The following is an 18,481-nucleotide window of genomic DNA, read 5'->3' as shown; positions in this document are numbered from 1 at the left end:
ACATGTTACAGATCCAAGTGTAGGAAAAAAGGCTGTGCAACAAGAAATACGGAGCTGACATGGCATGTGAATGATGGCTCCAAGTGAGCTCAAATTCTTACTCGAATCGCTTTTCTGAAGTTTAATCATACTCATTAAGCAACAGGAAACAATTTTTAATTCTAATGACAACCTTCTTCATGCTCCAATGTGTAGATAATATGCTTAAACTACATTCCTGCCTTTACCAAGAGACTCATAAAAGTGCAGTCATGAACAAAATGAAAATTCCAGTCTTCATCTGGACACAAATTGTAAAGACATGGCTGCTTGCATGGAAAGGAAGAGCTCCTTTAAGTTTAAAATGATTAGTGACCTCAGATATAAGGCCTAATGACATTTATGTGTAACATGACTTAGATTAACATGTTTGGGTCAGTAGAGCGTAGAGGCTAAAAAAGGCAGCGCTGTCATGTTAATCACAACCACAGTGCCACCTTTTACCCTCCCACACTCAGAGTGTATTCATCCCAGTAAACTTCAGTTTAGGTGTAGTTGCCAGCATTTATCAAACTGTCTGTCTGACCACCATTAAAAACCTCATAATTTTGTTAGAGGGGAGCGTATACGTTCTAAGATGTACACACAGGGACGGCGGGGTGGGGGTGGGGGGCACGGATATGTTCCTCAAATCTCGTGTCAAGCATGTCCTCTGTAGCCCGAGGCAGCAGAGCACTCTTGAATTCACGAACCCAGCTGAGTAAATGCATTCCAGAAATGTGGGCAAGAGGAAGAACGTCTGCGCTATGATCTCGGAGCCGCCGCAGGTAACAGTGTTTATATGAATATTGCATCAAGAGAGCATGAGATGTAGAGGATTATGAGTATGTTATTTGCTGAGGAATCAGAGTCTCCTATGTGTGGACATGTGTATGCTGTGGCTTGCTTAATTATTCTTGAGGGGGGGGGGGGGGGGCAATCATTCATGCTGAAAGGTCCAACTTTTAGGATAAAATAGACATTGAAACATCTGCCACATCAAGCAAAACAAAGCACTTGTCCTTTATAAAAAATAAGCACATTGTGTGGAATTATGGCTAAATCCTACCTCAGCAAGAGATGTGTGCATTTTATCTTCACCCGCTCGCAGGGAAAGAAGTGGCAGCTAAGAGCAGGGAAATGGCAGAAAATAGCATGAACTTGCCGTCCATACCATGACCAGCTCTGCTCTCTGCTCCCTGCGGTCCTAAACCCTTGTCCTCCGAGCCTGTCCTGGGCATGACCCTGCACAGGAAATCAGTTCAGCCTGTTGGGAGTCCCAGGTCTCCCCCTCGCCGCCTCCTGGCTCTGGGCACAGACAGCATGGATAAAGGTGACCCTGCACTCTCACCGCGCACCCCTGCGGCCCTTAGGGCTAAAGAGCCACTTCCACTCCTCCCTCCACTACATCCTCTCTGTCTGGCTGTCAATCTGTGGGGCTTTTGTCACACTCTGTTACACCTTACATTCTCTCTCTTCTACACTCACAATTTAATGTCACAAACACAGGTTTGCGTGTGTGTACACAGGCACAACTGTAATCAAATTAATTAAGCAGTCTGACACTAGTGTTCATTAATCAGAGTTGAAATGATAATTTACTGATAGTGAATGATGTCTATTATGTAGGTAGAGAGTAAACAAAGACCTGACCTTTCCCAGTGACGACCTGCGTGATCCCCAAACAGCATGTAGATGGAGAAGTTATTAAGATCGACTTGCCAGATGAACACCAACACACACCGCCAGCTTGAATGAAGTACAACTCTTTACTTCATATAAGCTGGCTGTCTTTGTCTGACTATCACCGCCTGAGGCCTTTCCTCTCACGTACAGGGTGGCGATTCAACCTGAGGTTTGCATTAGAATAGGAGAAGGATGGCTAATTTAATTACCCACCATGAATGCACAGAGATGATCCCATATGCAGAGCCAGGGTTCCTCTCAGAGGCCTCTCTCACATCCTCCAACTCTGTGTCCAGAAGCTGCAGAGCCAGCTGAGGAGGTGATTGACAGCTGCCGACCCCGGGGTCAGCTGGCTGGAGAGGTGCATTCTGGGAAGTATAAGCTGGTCTGCTGTAGTGAAAGGGGGCTGAGGGAAGGGAATTGGGAAGTGGTGTTGCTGTCCTCTGTCTGACCTCTCATGAGGCGTCATGGAGCACACTGGAGCCCAGTGAGTGTTAGCAACAAGTCCGGATCCACAGCCACAACACACAAGAGATGAGCTGGGTACATCGCTATCTGAAACAAAGGGACAAAGACAAGTGTATATTGACAAATGTTACAAAAAAAGAAATGGCTGATGGTATTGTTTTGGTGAGAATTTTGTTCTATGAAAATATTATTTTCCACACAGCTTTGCAAGAGCATAAAACACTGAAGAAAGTTTTTTTTTCCATTATTTTCACTGCTGGAAAGATTGTGACATATTAAGCAGCTCAATTAACCCCCCAGTGATCTTCAAACCAAAAGACCTTCATGTTTGACAGTGTAGACAAACTAACAATGACATGTCCTGCAGCTTTTGTTAATCAAAATTTGGAAATAGTTCTTCTATGGTTGATTTATCATAAAAGATTTGCCACTGCAACACATGTTACGTGTTGCTCTCTTACTGTAGTTTCAGAAATTGGGAGCACTAAGTTAAAATCCAAGACAGAACTACGGGTGCCGCTCTCTCTGATAAGGCACTATTGATAAAGTGTTCATAAGCTGTAATGAATGGCTCTATTGCTTGTAAATATATAATTCTCTAACAGTGAATTTATAGATCAGTTATTGGCCATTAATAAGAACAATATCTGATTTGCCAGGCCCTGGAAAATCCTCCTCAAGCACCTTTGTCTTTTTAGCTGTTTGATTTATTTGACCATATACCTATGTGAAAAGGGCTGAAGGGCATCTGGACGTATTAACATTTACTACAGACATGATGGATTATTTTAAAAGCCTTAATTAATGATTTTGTTAACATTTACAGGTGACTGACTAATTTTTGTTGACAGCTTATTAAGAAACCCATTATTCTTTATTGATGGCTTACTAACATTTATAATTGCAAACAAAATTACTTATTAGACAGCGAGAAACATGGCACCCTTTGTTGACAACTCACTAACATTTATAAGACAACAGACTTGAAAGCGTTGGGGTGTCTCCCCTAACCTGGCAAACCAACAATTTATTAAGCAAGTTATCAATGGCTCATAAATGTTACTGATAGCCATTTATTAACCGCTAATAAATCTGTTAATTGCAGTTCGCAAAGCCATGATCAGAAAGTGGTACCAAAAGACTCACAGGGCCCACGACAGAAAGCGTACAGTATATGAAGGGGGAAAATGGTCTGAATGTTTTTCACTTTGGCTATTCAGTTTGTCAACATAAACAAAGTTTAGATACGATAAAACAGTCTCGTCATCCCAAGAAATGTAAAATGTTTCATATTAAATTTTCTACAACGTCGCACTGACTGGGGTTGTCATAGCAACAAGCCGAAGGATCCACACGGATGCTAGTTTAAGATCTGACATTTTAGCAGTTTAATACGAGCATTTAACCTCTTTTATATTGGCTACAGAGAGCTGAATGAGGAGGCTTTGCTCGGCACAGTAGCTCAGAGAGAGAAATGCAGTGTGTGTGCGGGAACACCGGGTTATGAAAGCTCAGTCTGTCGTGATAAATGCCTCTCTGCTCTGACTGGCGCTTAATGAGGGACAGACCGGTGCAGCCTAGCTCCTTACTCACAATCTCCAGGAATCCGTAAACACGCACCTCAGCGAAACCATCTGGGTGTATCAGCTAGGCCCCGATACAGCAGACACACGCCAGAGCTAAAAATAAATAATCCCCACATGTGTTTTAGAGCGGGACCGGGAACCGTTGGGCGACGCGGCCCTGTTGGGCGGCGACGCATGCGTAACAGGGTAGGCTAAAAAATAGCCGTTAAAACAAATTTAGCATTTTGTTAACTGTCAGCACATGTAGCTACATATCACATTTATTTTTTATTGCTCAAATTAATAGCCACATGTGCCTATCAAAATCCCACTCCTTTATCTCGTTAGGTTCTATTTTAGGTAACCTTGGATATTGAGGTAAAATAATAAACTAGCTGGTTATCATCCTCTTTATTGACGCAGGTTAAATAAGCTAACATTAGATTAGAAATGGTCAATAAAGGCTATTTCCTTGAGGTGGAGGAATACGTTTCTTTGGGATCATACAGACTCGCCTGTTTGTTTGCCTTGACCATTTCTGGCCAAGGTTATTGAGGTAATGAATGGGCCTATTTCTGAGTGATTTTGGTTGGCTAGTGAAGGAAAAGTAGGCCAATGGAAGGAGTTAAATCACTTTAGCGTTGAGTAACAGCAATAGGCTATTCTTATTGGTGCTGTTTTGTTGTTTTTGTTATTTTCATAACAGCCTCCAACATTGCCCGTGACCCGGTGGTCTCGGATTGAATTATGAGCAGCACGGATTGAAGATCATGGGATTTTCATTATCCAGAGCGAGAGGAAGTCAGAAGCCTCCCCAGGTCTTCTTCCTGTCCTACAGCCACAAAGAGGGTTTTTTTTTTCTTCGGTGAGTGAATTTAAAGTGTCCATAAAACATGTAGCACCTGTGTTCATCCAGGACGGGGATGAATTCTCGTGGACAAATCTTCTGTCCAGCTGTCAGTCAAGAGAAATAGAAACTTGATCCATTAGAAAATACTTTTAAGTAAAAATCACCCAAAAGATAGGATGGAAAAAATAAATTAATCGTGATGGAAAATTTACATTAGTAGGCCTGGTTGTTGTAGCATTTCTTTATCAACAATACTTATGTATTCAAATAGAACTGATCTATTGCGTGTAATATCATCAACTTTTGTTACTGTCAGGCAAAAAGTTAAAACCCTACAATCCGGCTGTTCGATGTGACATTACAGTGAAAATGCGGGCTAGATAATCAATATGGACATTTAAATTTGATTTGTAATTAAGCTAGAAATACACTACTAATAAACGGATATTTAAGCTGTGCATAAAACTTAAACCCGTTTGTCTTTGTAACCATTTTGTTTTGTTTTTTTAATAACAAGCATTATTGAACAGTTCTTTGTTATGTCATAGCGAACAAAAGCAGAATATTGTGGGTTTTTTTTTTTTTTCAGGCATGTAGGCTAGCCTTTTGTTATACGTCTCCATTATACGTTAATTTTAGCATTATTTTATATAGCTCAGAGAGGATCGTTTTCACTGGTGATTGAAGAAAACGAGTTTATTTTCTGTTTTTTTGACTGCACAACTGGAAATCTCCAAATCTCAGGTTTTCACAGATGATAAATTAGCACGCAAACGAACGAAGAATAAACTTAAAATTTTGCACAGGCTTTTTTTTTTCAATTCATGATCTGAAATATGATATTCACTTTGGAAAAAAATAAGATTATTTTTGGCTAATTAATTTTAGGTGAATAATTGAGAGAAGATATTCATCCTGAAATATTAAGACGATGACTGCAGCGAGAGAAATGAAAATCAAGACAAGTTAGGAACCTAGAGATTAACGAAAAACAAAACAAGTGAAATCATTCTTCTGGTCTGTCTTCACAAAAAGCTTGAAGCCGTTTTTTGACTAAAACCTCGCAAAAATATAATAGCACATTCTCTGATTAAAAATATAGGCTGAGGGAATAAGCTATATTTTTCTCACTGTTTTATTTCACGGAATTTTACAGACGGTACACTGACAGTGTTTTTGTAGTAACAACTTTTCACCTATAGACATTTACAGTAAACCCTATGGCTAGCTATATTCAAACATTATCTTCGACGGGGAAAACGCACTTTTCTGAAAGCACAATTAATTTTTACTAAGACAGATACTGGTAAGCAGTTGCCTTATTCTTCGTAAAGATCGCAGTCGTTGCATCCGTGTGTGTGACAGGCTGTATGATTTCTCTGGCACAGCGACAGACAAACAGACAGACACACAGGTCTGTAATCCTGGGGCTCCAGACAGGACCTGCGGCTTTGGCAGCGGCCTCCGTCTCCAGCGCATCAAAATGAGAAAACTCCTGACGCACAGGAGGTCTCCGGTAGCCTACCAACTTTCTCACATTTTTGGAAGAAACCTGTCAGCTACATGCTGGATAAATACTTATGAAAGTCCGCGGAAGAACAACATGTTTTTTTTTTCGGAGTGCCTCACAATAAATCAGTGTGTTTTTGCGAGTTCAGCTGAGGGAAGGGATGACAGTTGCAAAAATTATAACCAAATTAACGTGCTCATATTTCTCTGCTGCTATCGGTGGTGTCAGAAGGATTTGTTGGGAGTGTGATATTTAATAGGTTTTACAAATGAGTCAAGGTGTGAAGTCCAGGATGTAGATATACTCCTCTGTGGTGGGTTTTTCCAGGCCTGCAAGCCCAGTAAAATGTAAAATAACTCCAAACAACATAGATAGATAGATGGATGGATAGAACGATAAACAGACGGATAGATATATGTGTGTGATCATATTTCCCATATTTAGACTGTTATTGAATATGGCAAAGAAATGTGTTAATAATAAATTTAAAATGTGGCTCATCCAGCAGCAGTGGATGTTTATAAAACTTTATAAGTGAACAATAAAAGCTTTGTGAGCAGTTTGAATATAGAAATGTTTCTGCAGACCAGGAGGAACACACACAAAACTCTGAACAAAACCAGTTGTCTTTCAGTGATTTTTCATTGATTAATTTGAACAATACGGAAACTCACTGTGAGCAGGTTTTCTTTTTCAAAACAGTCCCTGCTTATTGGGTTCAAATAAAAGCAACAATACTCCAACAATAAGTCAAAAAATCTAAAATGTCAAGATAAGTTCTACTTTAACATCTATCATGTTGGTCTTGCTGAAATGCGTAATAACTAATTTTGCACATTCTAACCCATTTTCCTAAAAACCCGTTTCCCATCATTCCCAGAGTAGGAAATAGAGATCACCATTATCACAAATGCATTGGTGAAAATATAGTAGTGATTCTTGACTTGAGAGTCTTGGTTCTTATATCTGCTGAATGCCAAACCCCCTGGTGCAGTGCAGCCCTTTGTTCCTGTCCAATCAGATACAGCTGTACAAGCCAAACTCCACAGGGATAGCTGGGGTCATCCTCCCAGCGGATGCTTACAGGCCCATCCTGCTACTGGTGCCCTGAGGGCCTGGGCACAGAGCACGACCCCCAAACAGCCACCCAGACATTGGCCATAATGGTCCCCCCCAACTTCACCCGCAACTCACTGAAGTTAGCATGGTGGCTAGGGTTTTGTTTGAGCTCTGACTCAAACAATTTTCCTGTTTTTTCATCAGGCAGAATGTAGCTGCAAATATGGCACTGAAATGCACATATATGCTCCCAATAAAGGCATACTGTACAACCCATGCAGCGCATAGAAAAAGAGCACTTTTACTTTGTTTGCGCAGCCTCCAAACTGTATGGTAAAAAAAAAAAAAATGGAGAGCATCTTTTTCCATTGACACGTGCTCAAGCATTAACTGTGTGATCTGAGGGTAAGGCTTCATGCAGCTGTTACTTTGTTATCAGAAGATCTCAGGCAAAAGATGAGGTCTGTAAATTAAAGGAACTCTGATACATGTGAATGAGACTGCCACAACTCTGCTGGGGAAGAACAGACCAGCATAGCGAATTAGACTTGAGTGGAGTTCCACCAAGAAAGGACATGTGAGAATTTTGCCTGTTTAGAAAGAGAAAAAAGCAAATGACCTTGGGGGCTGAAGTGGCTGGATAGAAAATAAACTGTTTGGAATTACTCTGCACATTGAAGAATAGAAAGCAGCTGCAAAAATCTGAACTTGCTCAGTTGATTTCTCTGTGATTTTGAAAAGCTTTCAGCAGGCACATCACACTAACCTCTAGGCTTAGAATGCAAAAGCACTAGTTGTAATGTTTTCAACATGTCAGTTTTTAAAAAGAGATAAATTGTTTCAAGTTGAACCCAAAACTAACTCTTTTTTTTTTTGCGTTGACTTGAAGGGAGGCAGCCCTGCAGCAGACAAAAGAGCTGATGCTCAACTGAGATAATTTGAGGTACGTGACAATTGATCGGCAAAGTTTAAGGGATTTAGGTAAGGATAATGAAAGCTGCAGTGGGCGAGCGGGGGCTTGAGTGCTCCAGCAAACGACACACTGGAGACTACGTCTGCACCAAGTTTCAGAAAATCTAATTTATGGCCACTTCGCAGCAGCTGGATTTGCACTTCCGACCAGGGGATACCATTACCAAACACCATGGAGAAGGCTGATGGATATGCAGGGGTTAGGACGCTCTTGCTCTTGAGCTCTCGCCTCTTTTCCAACACACAAACATATTGTATATTTATAGAGCCAGGCACACAAACATGCACATGCTCACATAGCAGGAAAAATTGCATACTGGACTTTAGGATATGACCACACAACTCATTATGTGCAACTTTACACAGGAACACTGATATGAAGATTTGTGTTTTCCCTATCTAGGTGTTGTTGTTTTTACTTTCCCTACTGTATGTGTAACTAAACCCTTGGGTGAGTGAACTGTGGATGGGTGGCATTTGCAAGGGAAATAGCACTCATTTTTAAGTATTTATATATGTCATGGCTCAATGGATATTTTGGACCTAAATAACCGAGGAACTCACCAAGCCAGACAGCTAACACATTAATCTGTAATACCACTTAGATCCACAGTCTGGAGCTGCTCCACTGACCATAAATTGGAGACTGACTTTGAGGTCTATTATGAACCAGAAAATACATCTATCTGATCAAAAATCCACCGACCTTTGTGTCTCTTCCTGCTCATTCTTCAGGGGGTTGAGGTGTGACCTCACAGCTTATGGGCGGTAATACTGCTCTTTTTGTTTTTGTCCACGAGAAACAGTGGTAGCAAACGTTTCCCCCAACGCTGCCTGAATTTGTCCTGGGGCATAGGAAAATCATTTTTGACATCTGAAATTCAGCGGTGTATCGCAGTAAGGATTTTAAGCTCTGCCATGGAAAGTCTAGTCAGCTGCGACCACGATCTGTTCCCCAAGAGCCGCAATTCACTGACTTGGCCAGGGAGTGTAATCTTGCAACAACCTAGATGGAAAAAAAAGCCAAAGCTTAGCACTTACACAAGATCCTTCTCTGCCTGTTAGAGTGCGCTATCACTCTCAATCATAAGCTCCAGCACTCTCACTTTATAAACTTCTTACCCAGTGTGCCTGAGATTACAAAAACGTTTGGTAATCAGATAGCTCAGACTAAGACAAGACAGTAGGCAATCCCGGCTTCACATTTCAAATGTTTGTGCAACAACTTTACTTGAATCTCTGTCAAACCAAAACCAACAGAGTAATGGTTGTTGTTGATCTAAATCATCTTTAACAGATAAATCATCAATTTCATGGATGCTCATTTCCTCAGAGGCACTCTTTGTTGGATAATTTGTTGGTGTTGTGTGGAAAACAAACCAGCTACCACATATTTGTCAGAGCTCATTTTGACAAAACCCTGGGATAGTGGAAGTGACCACTGTCCCCTCGGTTTGGAGACCTGACAGTGAACTCTGAAAGGCCAGCCACCCCCCAGACAGCTTCCCCTCCGGCCTCCAGTCTCCATTATCCAGCCATGTAGCCTGGGGACCAATCACCCCGGCTGCCCTCTCTGTCTCTCTTTTCCCCCCTTTTCTCCTTCTCTTTCACTATCTGTCTCCCTCTCACTTTCTCTCTCTCTCTCTCTCTCCCCTTCCTCTTTCTCTCGTTTTCTCTCTCTCCAGGCTCTCTTTACTCTGTGCTTTCAAGAGCTCCCTGTGTCACCAGACTGATTAAAACAAACACTGACCCTATTTTGGTATCTAATCCAATTGTGCTCTTTTTCTTCTCACTGGCCCTGGAGCACGCAGAGTATTAGGTATCCTGGGAGCCACAGGGCCCCCCTCTGAGACTGATCTTAGATTTCAAACACTCAGGAGCATCACATATGGTGGGCAAAGAGTAAATAAAGTCTTATTAAACTCCCTTTTAGTGCTCATGTGTAAACAGCATTTAGCATACATTCTAGTTATGGCTTTTATATTCCTATGATTTGAACAATGATGCATGAGCAAAATCATGTGCACACCCACCCTTGCATGACTGTATGTCAGTTGTAGTTTAAGAGTAAAAGGATGAAAGTGGAGGTTTCAGAAAGCTAGCCCTGCTGGCGAGGGTGCTGGCTGGGGGGTTATTGAGATAAGACTGCTGTTTATTGTTTTATTAACAGGGGCATGTTGGCCTCACCAGGTCAGGACTTTACCTTTGACCCCGAGGAAAAGGACTAGAGAGCAGCAGCCTTTTTGTATCAAACAGCAACTATGCTTATTGAAGTATGTGTGTGTCCAAGCGTTTTGACAAAGTAAGTGTTACTATTAATTTTTATTGCCTTACTTTTAAGACTTCCAGTGAAGTTTTGCTTGGTTTGTGTAGTTTCTTGCTGTTTTATTAGGATGCCAGAATATGATCCTGCACACTTCTGTTGCTTTAATTAATTTTATGCCATCTATGGTTAAAGCCAGGAAACCGGTGTTTGTTTACTCTGGCCTGATAACTTCAGTGCTGAAACACCAATTGTAGATATCAGTGATATCAGATGTCTGTGCATATGCCCATTCAGAGTTTTGCATGCACAGTATTTCAGTCTCAGTGCTGTGTAATGAAACTGAAGAGTGTCTCTTTACGATCAGCCAGAGCACTGATTTAATGAACTTCACAGTGAAATTCACAGGAAGCTGACACATGTATTACACATATAGAGATGCTGACATTCTGATTTGGAGCAAACCAATCAATCCCACAGTGCAACATGCAGATAGGGTGTCTGAACTGTCCTAAGTGAACATCAACAGACTCATATTTTAATGTGGATGGACTGTAAAAGTCAAAGCTTCATTGTATAACATACTGAGGCACAGGGACATTAATGATACCATCTAGTGGTGATCAATGGTTATATCAACCAGAATTTTAATGTCTTGCATTTGTAACCACTGTTTTTGATTTATGAACAGTGAATACAAATGTTTTCCATTGGTCTGTTTCTTTAACTGTACACGGTTAAGGGCCAAATGATCATATACCCTGGGTACAAATTAAGTTCAGTATATTATTAGTAGGTGGACTGATTTGGTTGTGGAAAAGTTAAGTTTCACGTTCAGGTTCAAGTTCAAAAGTACTGTTTTATTTTACTTTTTACTTATACTGCACTGCAGTTTCAAAATGAAATACTGTACCTTTTAGTCCATTACATTGATTTGACAGTTTTTGCTAGTCATTGGTTTACAGATCAAGATTTTATATACAAAGAATATGATGAATTTATACATTATTATGCTGTCTTACAGCATAAACTACCCACACAACAACAAATTTGACCAGTTATAACAGTAAAATGCTACTTACACATTACTTTTGATCATCTAAGTTAATTTCGCTCATCACATATACTTAAATGGCATTTTTCACTGGACAACTCTTACACTTAATGGACCCTTTTTATGTTCCAGTGCTGCTACTTTAAGTAAAGGATCTTAATACTTCCTCCAGACTTGCATGTCACTTTCATATCCTGTGTATGTGCAGAACAAGGTCATTCAGTTGATGAATATTCTGAACCCTGGATTTGCTTACAGATCCTGTGGTGACTGGTTAAATAATATCGAAATCATGCAACTTAAAATAATTTTCCTCTTAAAGTTGGCACATATATCGAGAGGTGGGAGTGTAACAACTTCTTGCAGCCAGACAAACGGCCTGTCAAACAGGCACCTTCAATATATGGAAACCAGCTTTGATTACGGCCAGAAACTCTTTATGTGGGCCTTGTGAATTATGGCCAATTACCTTTACCCTCTTTTAATAATCATTTGTTTTCCCTACTGTCACGAGCAAGACCTTGGAGTTGCTATTACCTAAAACTTCAGTAGGCGACTACAGGTTGAAATATACGGCGATAATCATTCCCACTAATGGCCGTGGAGCTCAGAGCAAAGGCAGTTTTTATAGAGCCCAGAACTGTACATCAAACCCCGAGACTAGCCAGATTTTATGACCAGGTCATTTCACCCTTTACTCTGTTGTTTATGGTTTTAATGGCAGACTGTTGCCAGCTTTCAAAGCTGCTGTGGCTGATTTTAACTCAGGCAACATGCTGCTGACCCCAAAGTTAAGCATCTTTACAGCAAGAATGACACTCTTGCTTAATCATTTGAACCATCCTGTCAAACCAACAGCTTGTGAAAAGCATGTTAAAAAGGTAATTGATAGTTCCAGCACTTTTGCTTTTAGCCTGCAGGAAGGCTTTGTTATTGCAATATATATATATATATAAAAAAGAACAGACTCCAAAAGAGACATCAAGCCTTTGTCACCCTGCTTTCAGATCGATAATGAAACAGGGTGTGAAGAAAACAAGAAATTAAATGAGAGAGTGGTAGAAAAGGAGGGAGAGGCAAGGAGAGAATGAGACAGCGAGCAGTGATAATCGATGGCGGCCACAGAGCGATGGTAGAGATTAGGTCATTTGTCTCCAGGAGAAAGAGACAGAGAGAGAGAGAGAGAGAGAGAAGAGGAGGTATACAGACAGAGCTGTCTGCTGATGGAGCTGGCAGCTGGCCAGGCTCTGTATGAGGGCGTCTGAACAACCGCAGAATTTATCACAGTGACTGCTGGCCTTGTTACTGATGAAGACATGAATCTGAACACGGATCAGGCTGGAGAGCAGTGCAGGTATATCAGGCTGGCGATCAGTGACCAACCACTTATAAAAAGCTACATTTATTCACTCTCGCTGTACTCTATGTATACTGTATCCATTCACTCATATACTCCCTGTCACCCTGCTGTTAGATTCATAACTGATGATTTCAATCGCACACATTACTGTTTTCTATTCTATTTCAGAAGAGAACATCATTTCCTTTGGATTATTTATTGAGCTTTTCTGAATATACTACCTCCTTACTTCACTTCTAACACACATACAAGTTTTTCAGACTCATTCTAAAGAATGGCTTTTTGTTGGCGGTTCCTAATGTAAACGCAGGCCAATTTTAGACACAGTGCGCTGTCATCCCAGAGTAACTCACAACAAACTGATACAGGCCATCCTTGCTGTTTTGATGGCTTTATTATAGCTCTTTCTTCGCCCCCTCTTGCTATCCTCAACTCGGAGCTCTGCAGAGTTGACACAAAGCGGCTCTTATTCTCTCTGTGTCTTGCTGACAGTACATAAACGCTGAACGTGTCTCTGGTGCTGGTGTCTCAGTCGCCACTCCCTGCTGCAGCCCAGATGGCAACGAAGCCCTCCCTCTCCACAGCAGAGGTCTCAGCAGCCTGCCTCGACAGCCGGAGGAGAGATGGAGGGAGGAGGGAGGATTACCACGCTAATCATTCTGAGACATGAGACTGATTGTGCAAACCCATGGAAAACAGCTAATCAATATTTGCCATTTGCCAAGCTCGTATAGCAAGTCTAAACAAACACTGCTAAACAGAAGGACATCACGAAGTTAATATCTTTTCATGATACAGCATCAGTGTGGGCAGGTTTTCTCTGACCACTCCTATTCTGATTTCACACAGCAGGCATACATGGGATACGAACTGTACTGAAATGGTCTCTCATCATTTTTGTGTCTTTAAATTCTCATTATATGGTGCTGCCACAATTCCAACCAGTAGAGGGCGCAATAATATCACAGTGGATCTTCCTTAATCACAACTTTCATCAATTTCTTTCAGTAAATAAAAACATGCACAGATTAGACAGTGATTATACATACAGTATTAAGTGATAATATTACTTAGAAATCGCAACCACTTTGAAGCTGTGTGATTTGTGGACCACACTATTAACAAAGACAAAGATTTTCACAATCAAAAGACTGTGAAGATGCACTAATGTTTGCTGAACTGCAAGACAATTTTTGTCATTGTTTTTTTAAAATGGTGGATGAAAAAAAAATGTTTTTTTGTGCAGAATTTGCCTGCCTGGCTTTTCTTTATGCAGGGAGGTCGGGGTATTAAATGCAGTGGGACATGAGTCACCCTGTGGTCTGTTTGTGAGCAGTGGCCTTTAAAGCGCATAGCTCCATTAGGTGTTCATGAATAAATAAGCCTCGCTGCCTAAGTTTCCTATAAGCATGAGAGCTCTGTGAAATAATGTTATCCTAGACTGGATTTCTATGGCACGTTGTATTAGTTATATTTAAATAAATATTCACTGTAGCGTCAACACAGGGGGTCGTGATTATGGAAATTTGGCTGACATGATGTGAAGTGGATCTGCTGTGGGTGTAACATGGATTTTAGAGAAATATGACAAAGGAAGACCTCATTACATCCTCTGTTCTTAATTGCACTGCAGCATCTGCTGTGGTCGAGGCTGGTTAACCAAGAGATAGAGACGGTACAAACACGGGGAGTTTGGTTACTACAGCTGTACAAAGTACCATCGATCATGCACAGATACACGTGTACATCCACAACACAATCCTCAGGGAGTGTGGATTTTTGACAAGAATGCAGCTGACAGGGTCACAACAGCCAGGGTGCAAACATTTTGTTCACGGTCTTTTATGTCGTTACATAAAAGACGGTGCATGCTCTGCTTCTTTAAGCACTGTAGTGCCCTCCTGGCACCAGTCACTGCAGATTAGTCATCGAGAGGTGGGAGAGAAGTGTCGCTCTGCGTTGGACTTTTCACAGGCCACTGACTAGGTCTGCGCGGTTTTGGTGTATCATGTCATTGTGTTTAGATACAATTTTCTAGTTACAACAGTATCAATATACTTCTGAGGTATCAAAGATTATATATTTATCCATAATGAAAAACATAATCATGACTAGAAATGGTGTGAGTTCACATTTACTCACTGTTCAGTTTTGTTACTCACAGGATTTACATAAAGCTGAATACAGTTTAATAGTTTTGCTGTTTGTGTCACAGCTAAATGGCTCATGACTATTAATACCAACAAGGCCCAATGAGTTTTTATTATGTGCGATATGGATGAAAGCATGTTGATCTATAAACTGGCAGGAAGTCTTTGCCGTTTGCTTATTTCTTTTACTGTAACAGCAGGGCACTGAACAGCCATCTGGTATACTGGAGGGCAGGAGAGGGAGGACCACTGTTCACTCTATATCACCAAAATCTACAGGGATGACTTAAACCCTCTCTTACTTTCTGCTATGACCTTCACGTGCTGTGCTGTTCTGACAATTACTTAAAGCAGGTATTGGAAACACTGCAGACTAAAAAACAAGAATTGTGACATTTGTTTCATTTCACAACCCGTTGATTTTCCTCGGAGGAAACGAGCATTCATGTTTGTTTATGCATTTTGCAAAGCAATTACACCATGCGGCAGTTATACTGTATTGCTGATTGCTGTGAGCACTCTGCACAACACTTGCATCACATATTCTACAGAGAATTAAATGATCAGTGATGTGATAATCCTGCTGAACTGATAGGTTGTCTGATCTATTTCCAGCAGCCGCCCCCTCTCCTCACACACCCACACACACATGCTATAGGCAACCACGGGGCACCAGGCAGTAATGGAAGAATTTGGCATTAGTGGTTTGCAGTGCAGTGTTAGTTTCTCATTTGCATCAGTGAGTGAACAAACCCTCAATCATTATCCAACCAAAATGAAACGATCTCTACATTTGGACACATATATCAGTGTAAAAGACGTGTTGTAAACATCGGTGACTGGTAGTGATAGACAAATGATCAATTTCTCCATACAGCTGAAGTTTCTGCTGACTTTTAAGATGTCTGAATGATGAAATGCCTGGTGAATTATTATTAAGTCTAGAGGCAGGATTTTGTAGTAGTTCTATTTTTTCCTCTGGTGGTAACGGGCCAACTTTCACCTCTCTGAGCTCATTAAAGCTACCTCAGTCATAAATTCACTCTCTCTGAGAAATCTTTTTTATCTAACACTTTTACTGCCTGTTCCTCTGGGAGACAGCCAGACTTCTTTGTAATCATTCAACAGAATCACAGACTCAAATTTGAATCTATCACACCTCGTCTATACCCAAGCGCTCAATGGTGTTTTGTGTCAAGCCATCGCAGCCATCCTGCGTCAACAGCCTAATTTAATGTTTACTACACTGTCTCAAGGCCAAATCTCTGTCATTGATTTTAGCGCTGCACATTCATCACAGGTGTCAATACTCATGTTTGTCCTCTTGTAGTCATGACCTCTGTGTATGTTTCTTTATCTAGGGAAGAGGAGTGAAGCTTCACCAGAGAGCTAATGAGCCTCTTGTCACTTGAACAGCAGGGACGGGTGATTAAAGGAAAATAAGCAAAGGGCAGGAGAGGAATGCCAAATGAGCTATCTTTCCAGGAACATTACAGGATGCAAACACCAGATAAATACATATGGATTTTTTAACTTGTTGTGACCAAATGTCAAAACACTGCCTTCTCAGTGCTGTTGCAGCAGCAGCATTTCTGTAAAGAGGACAGACAGAGCTTTAGGTCAGTGTAACTGTTGGTGTTACACTTGAACCAGCATGGTTAGTTTCCCTGCAGCCCTCCCTTCCTCCTTATTCATGGCCAGAAAAGCAGCAGGTAGTCAGTCAGGGGACTGGCTTAGGTATCCCTCCCTTCTCATTTGTCCATCTATTTCCAAACGCTGCACTCTCACACCCAGAAGGGAGTAGGCAAGGTGTCAGTGCATTGACGGAGTTGGGACTGCACCACTGATGGCAGGCAAGGGGGTGAGGAAGCAGAGAGAGGAAGTTGAATCGTCAGTGCCTATGAGGCTCAGCTGCACAGAAACACCCCCCGAGATCTGGATCAGGTTTTGCCCGGCGGCGTTCGTCAGCATGTATAATTTGTGACCTGGCAACCTGGCTCTCCTGAGAGTGGAGATAAGGGCTGGTGCTCCACTGATGGTGAATGGGAGCCCTCACAATATTATCAAATGTATAAACATCACCACCATTCACAAGAATAACATTGCATCCCATTGAGCAATATGGTGGGGAAACACATTATCCCTCACCTGCTTCCAGTTTTCACATTGAGAGTAAAATCAATATTTGTCAGTGCACTTGGATTATATTGGATTATTATAGTATTGCATATGACTGCAATCAGTCTGTGGATGCAATCTGTCTTCTCTCTATTTACTGGGTCTTTAGCAGTCCTACTCCAGAGAACTAAGCCCTTATAGATTGTCTCAAAAGGCACAGTAAATCACAGCCCAGTCTGATGTCTCATTACATCTCTGTTCTGTGCTGCAATATAACTACATGTGAAATATTAAGGCTGCATTCAAGGGCCTTACTGCAGCTTCTCCCTCGGCCACCCACCCTGCCATGTGGGACGTATAAAAATAAAATCACTCGTCTCAAGGTCAAGATATTTAAGGTCAGAGTTGTAATGATGGAAAGCCATGTTGATGTTGTAGTGTGAGCGAAATTTGAGAATTATGACCTGCGGTTATTTCATGATGCTTTAAGATGAGTAACACTGCAGCAGAATTCTGGCTGTGACAGGGAACATGGCACACTGTGTCTCCTTTTACATAATTTAAAGGTGTGATAAACTACGTGTTTACGAGTCCAGTCACACATCAGAGGCAATGAACCGCAGGAGGGAAAACCAGCCCTGTGATAAGTTGCGTCCCGTAAGGTGGAGGGATGTTGTATTATTACTTCAGTGGCTCACTCATAGCCGTACTGCAGAACACCAGTAGGTGCTAAAGAGAGGGGAGGGGGGGAAAAAAAGAAAAGAAAAGAAAAATGCTCACAGGGTGAGTAACCATCATATGATCTGTGGTTGCCATGGCAACTGATCCCAGCAGTCAGCCCTTGGAAAGTGAGTCACATGAATGAATTGAAGGAGACAGGAAGCATACTGTGCATACATGTTGTCAGTTGATGCAGAGCTACGTGTGTATGTGTGTGTGTGAGGAGGAAGGGGTGTTTCGTGGGGGGTCTTGTGATGGAAGCAGAGAAATGCCCGGGGTCAGCACATACAACAGGGTTAAGACATCCTCTGTGCTTATTTTTCCAGAAGTTACTGATCACAGAGTGGAACCTGATGTACAGTAGGAACAGGAGCAGTTCAAAAGCGATCGCTGAATACCTTCACAGCTGACACATTGGGCACTTTGGGCTCATATTCTGCTCTATGATAGCCAAGAAGTTTATCAGTGGAACAGCAGACTGTCGCTCCTGCAGATATTCGTCAGTGTCTGACACACTAGTACCACATCCCATCTCTAAACACTCTAATCCCTCAAACAGTATCTGTGTCCTTGTTTGACTCAAACCTTATGACAGCCTCATTTCCACTCTCTAAGCTTGTTCTGGTGACAGAGGGAGGATGTTGCCACGAGCTGAAACACCTCTGTACAGGCTGCACCTGCACTGTTT

General features: G+C 41.6%; 1 long non-coding RNA gene across 1 annotated transcript in view; it reads right to left on the bottom strand.

The window, feature by feature from the left end:
* Positions 1-1,093: 1,093 nt before the first annotated feature.
* Positions 1,094-18,481, bottom strand: part of LOC127142562 (uncharacterized) — a 30,054-nt gene continuing 12,666 nt past the window's right edge. The window contains exons 4-5 of the long non-coding RNA XR_007813403.1: positions 1,918-2,259; positions 1,094-1,326 (exon numbers count right to left, since the gene is read on the bottom strand). This is a non-coding gene — a long non-coding RNA (uncharacterized LOC127142562). The remainder of the gene's footprint in view (positions 1,327-1,917; positions 2,260-18,481) is intronic.

This window comes from Lates calcarifer, linkage group LG6, assembly GCF_001640805.2.
Source record: "Lates calcarifer isolate ASB-BC8 linkage group LG6, TLL_Latcal_v3, whole genome shotgun sequence".
Classification (NCBI taxonomy): domain Eukaryota; kingdom Metazoa; phylum Chordata; class Actinopteri; family Centropomidae; genus Lates; species Lates calcarifer.
This window is presented reverse-complemented; position numbering and strand designations above follow the sequence as displayed.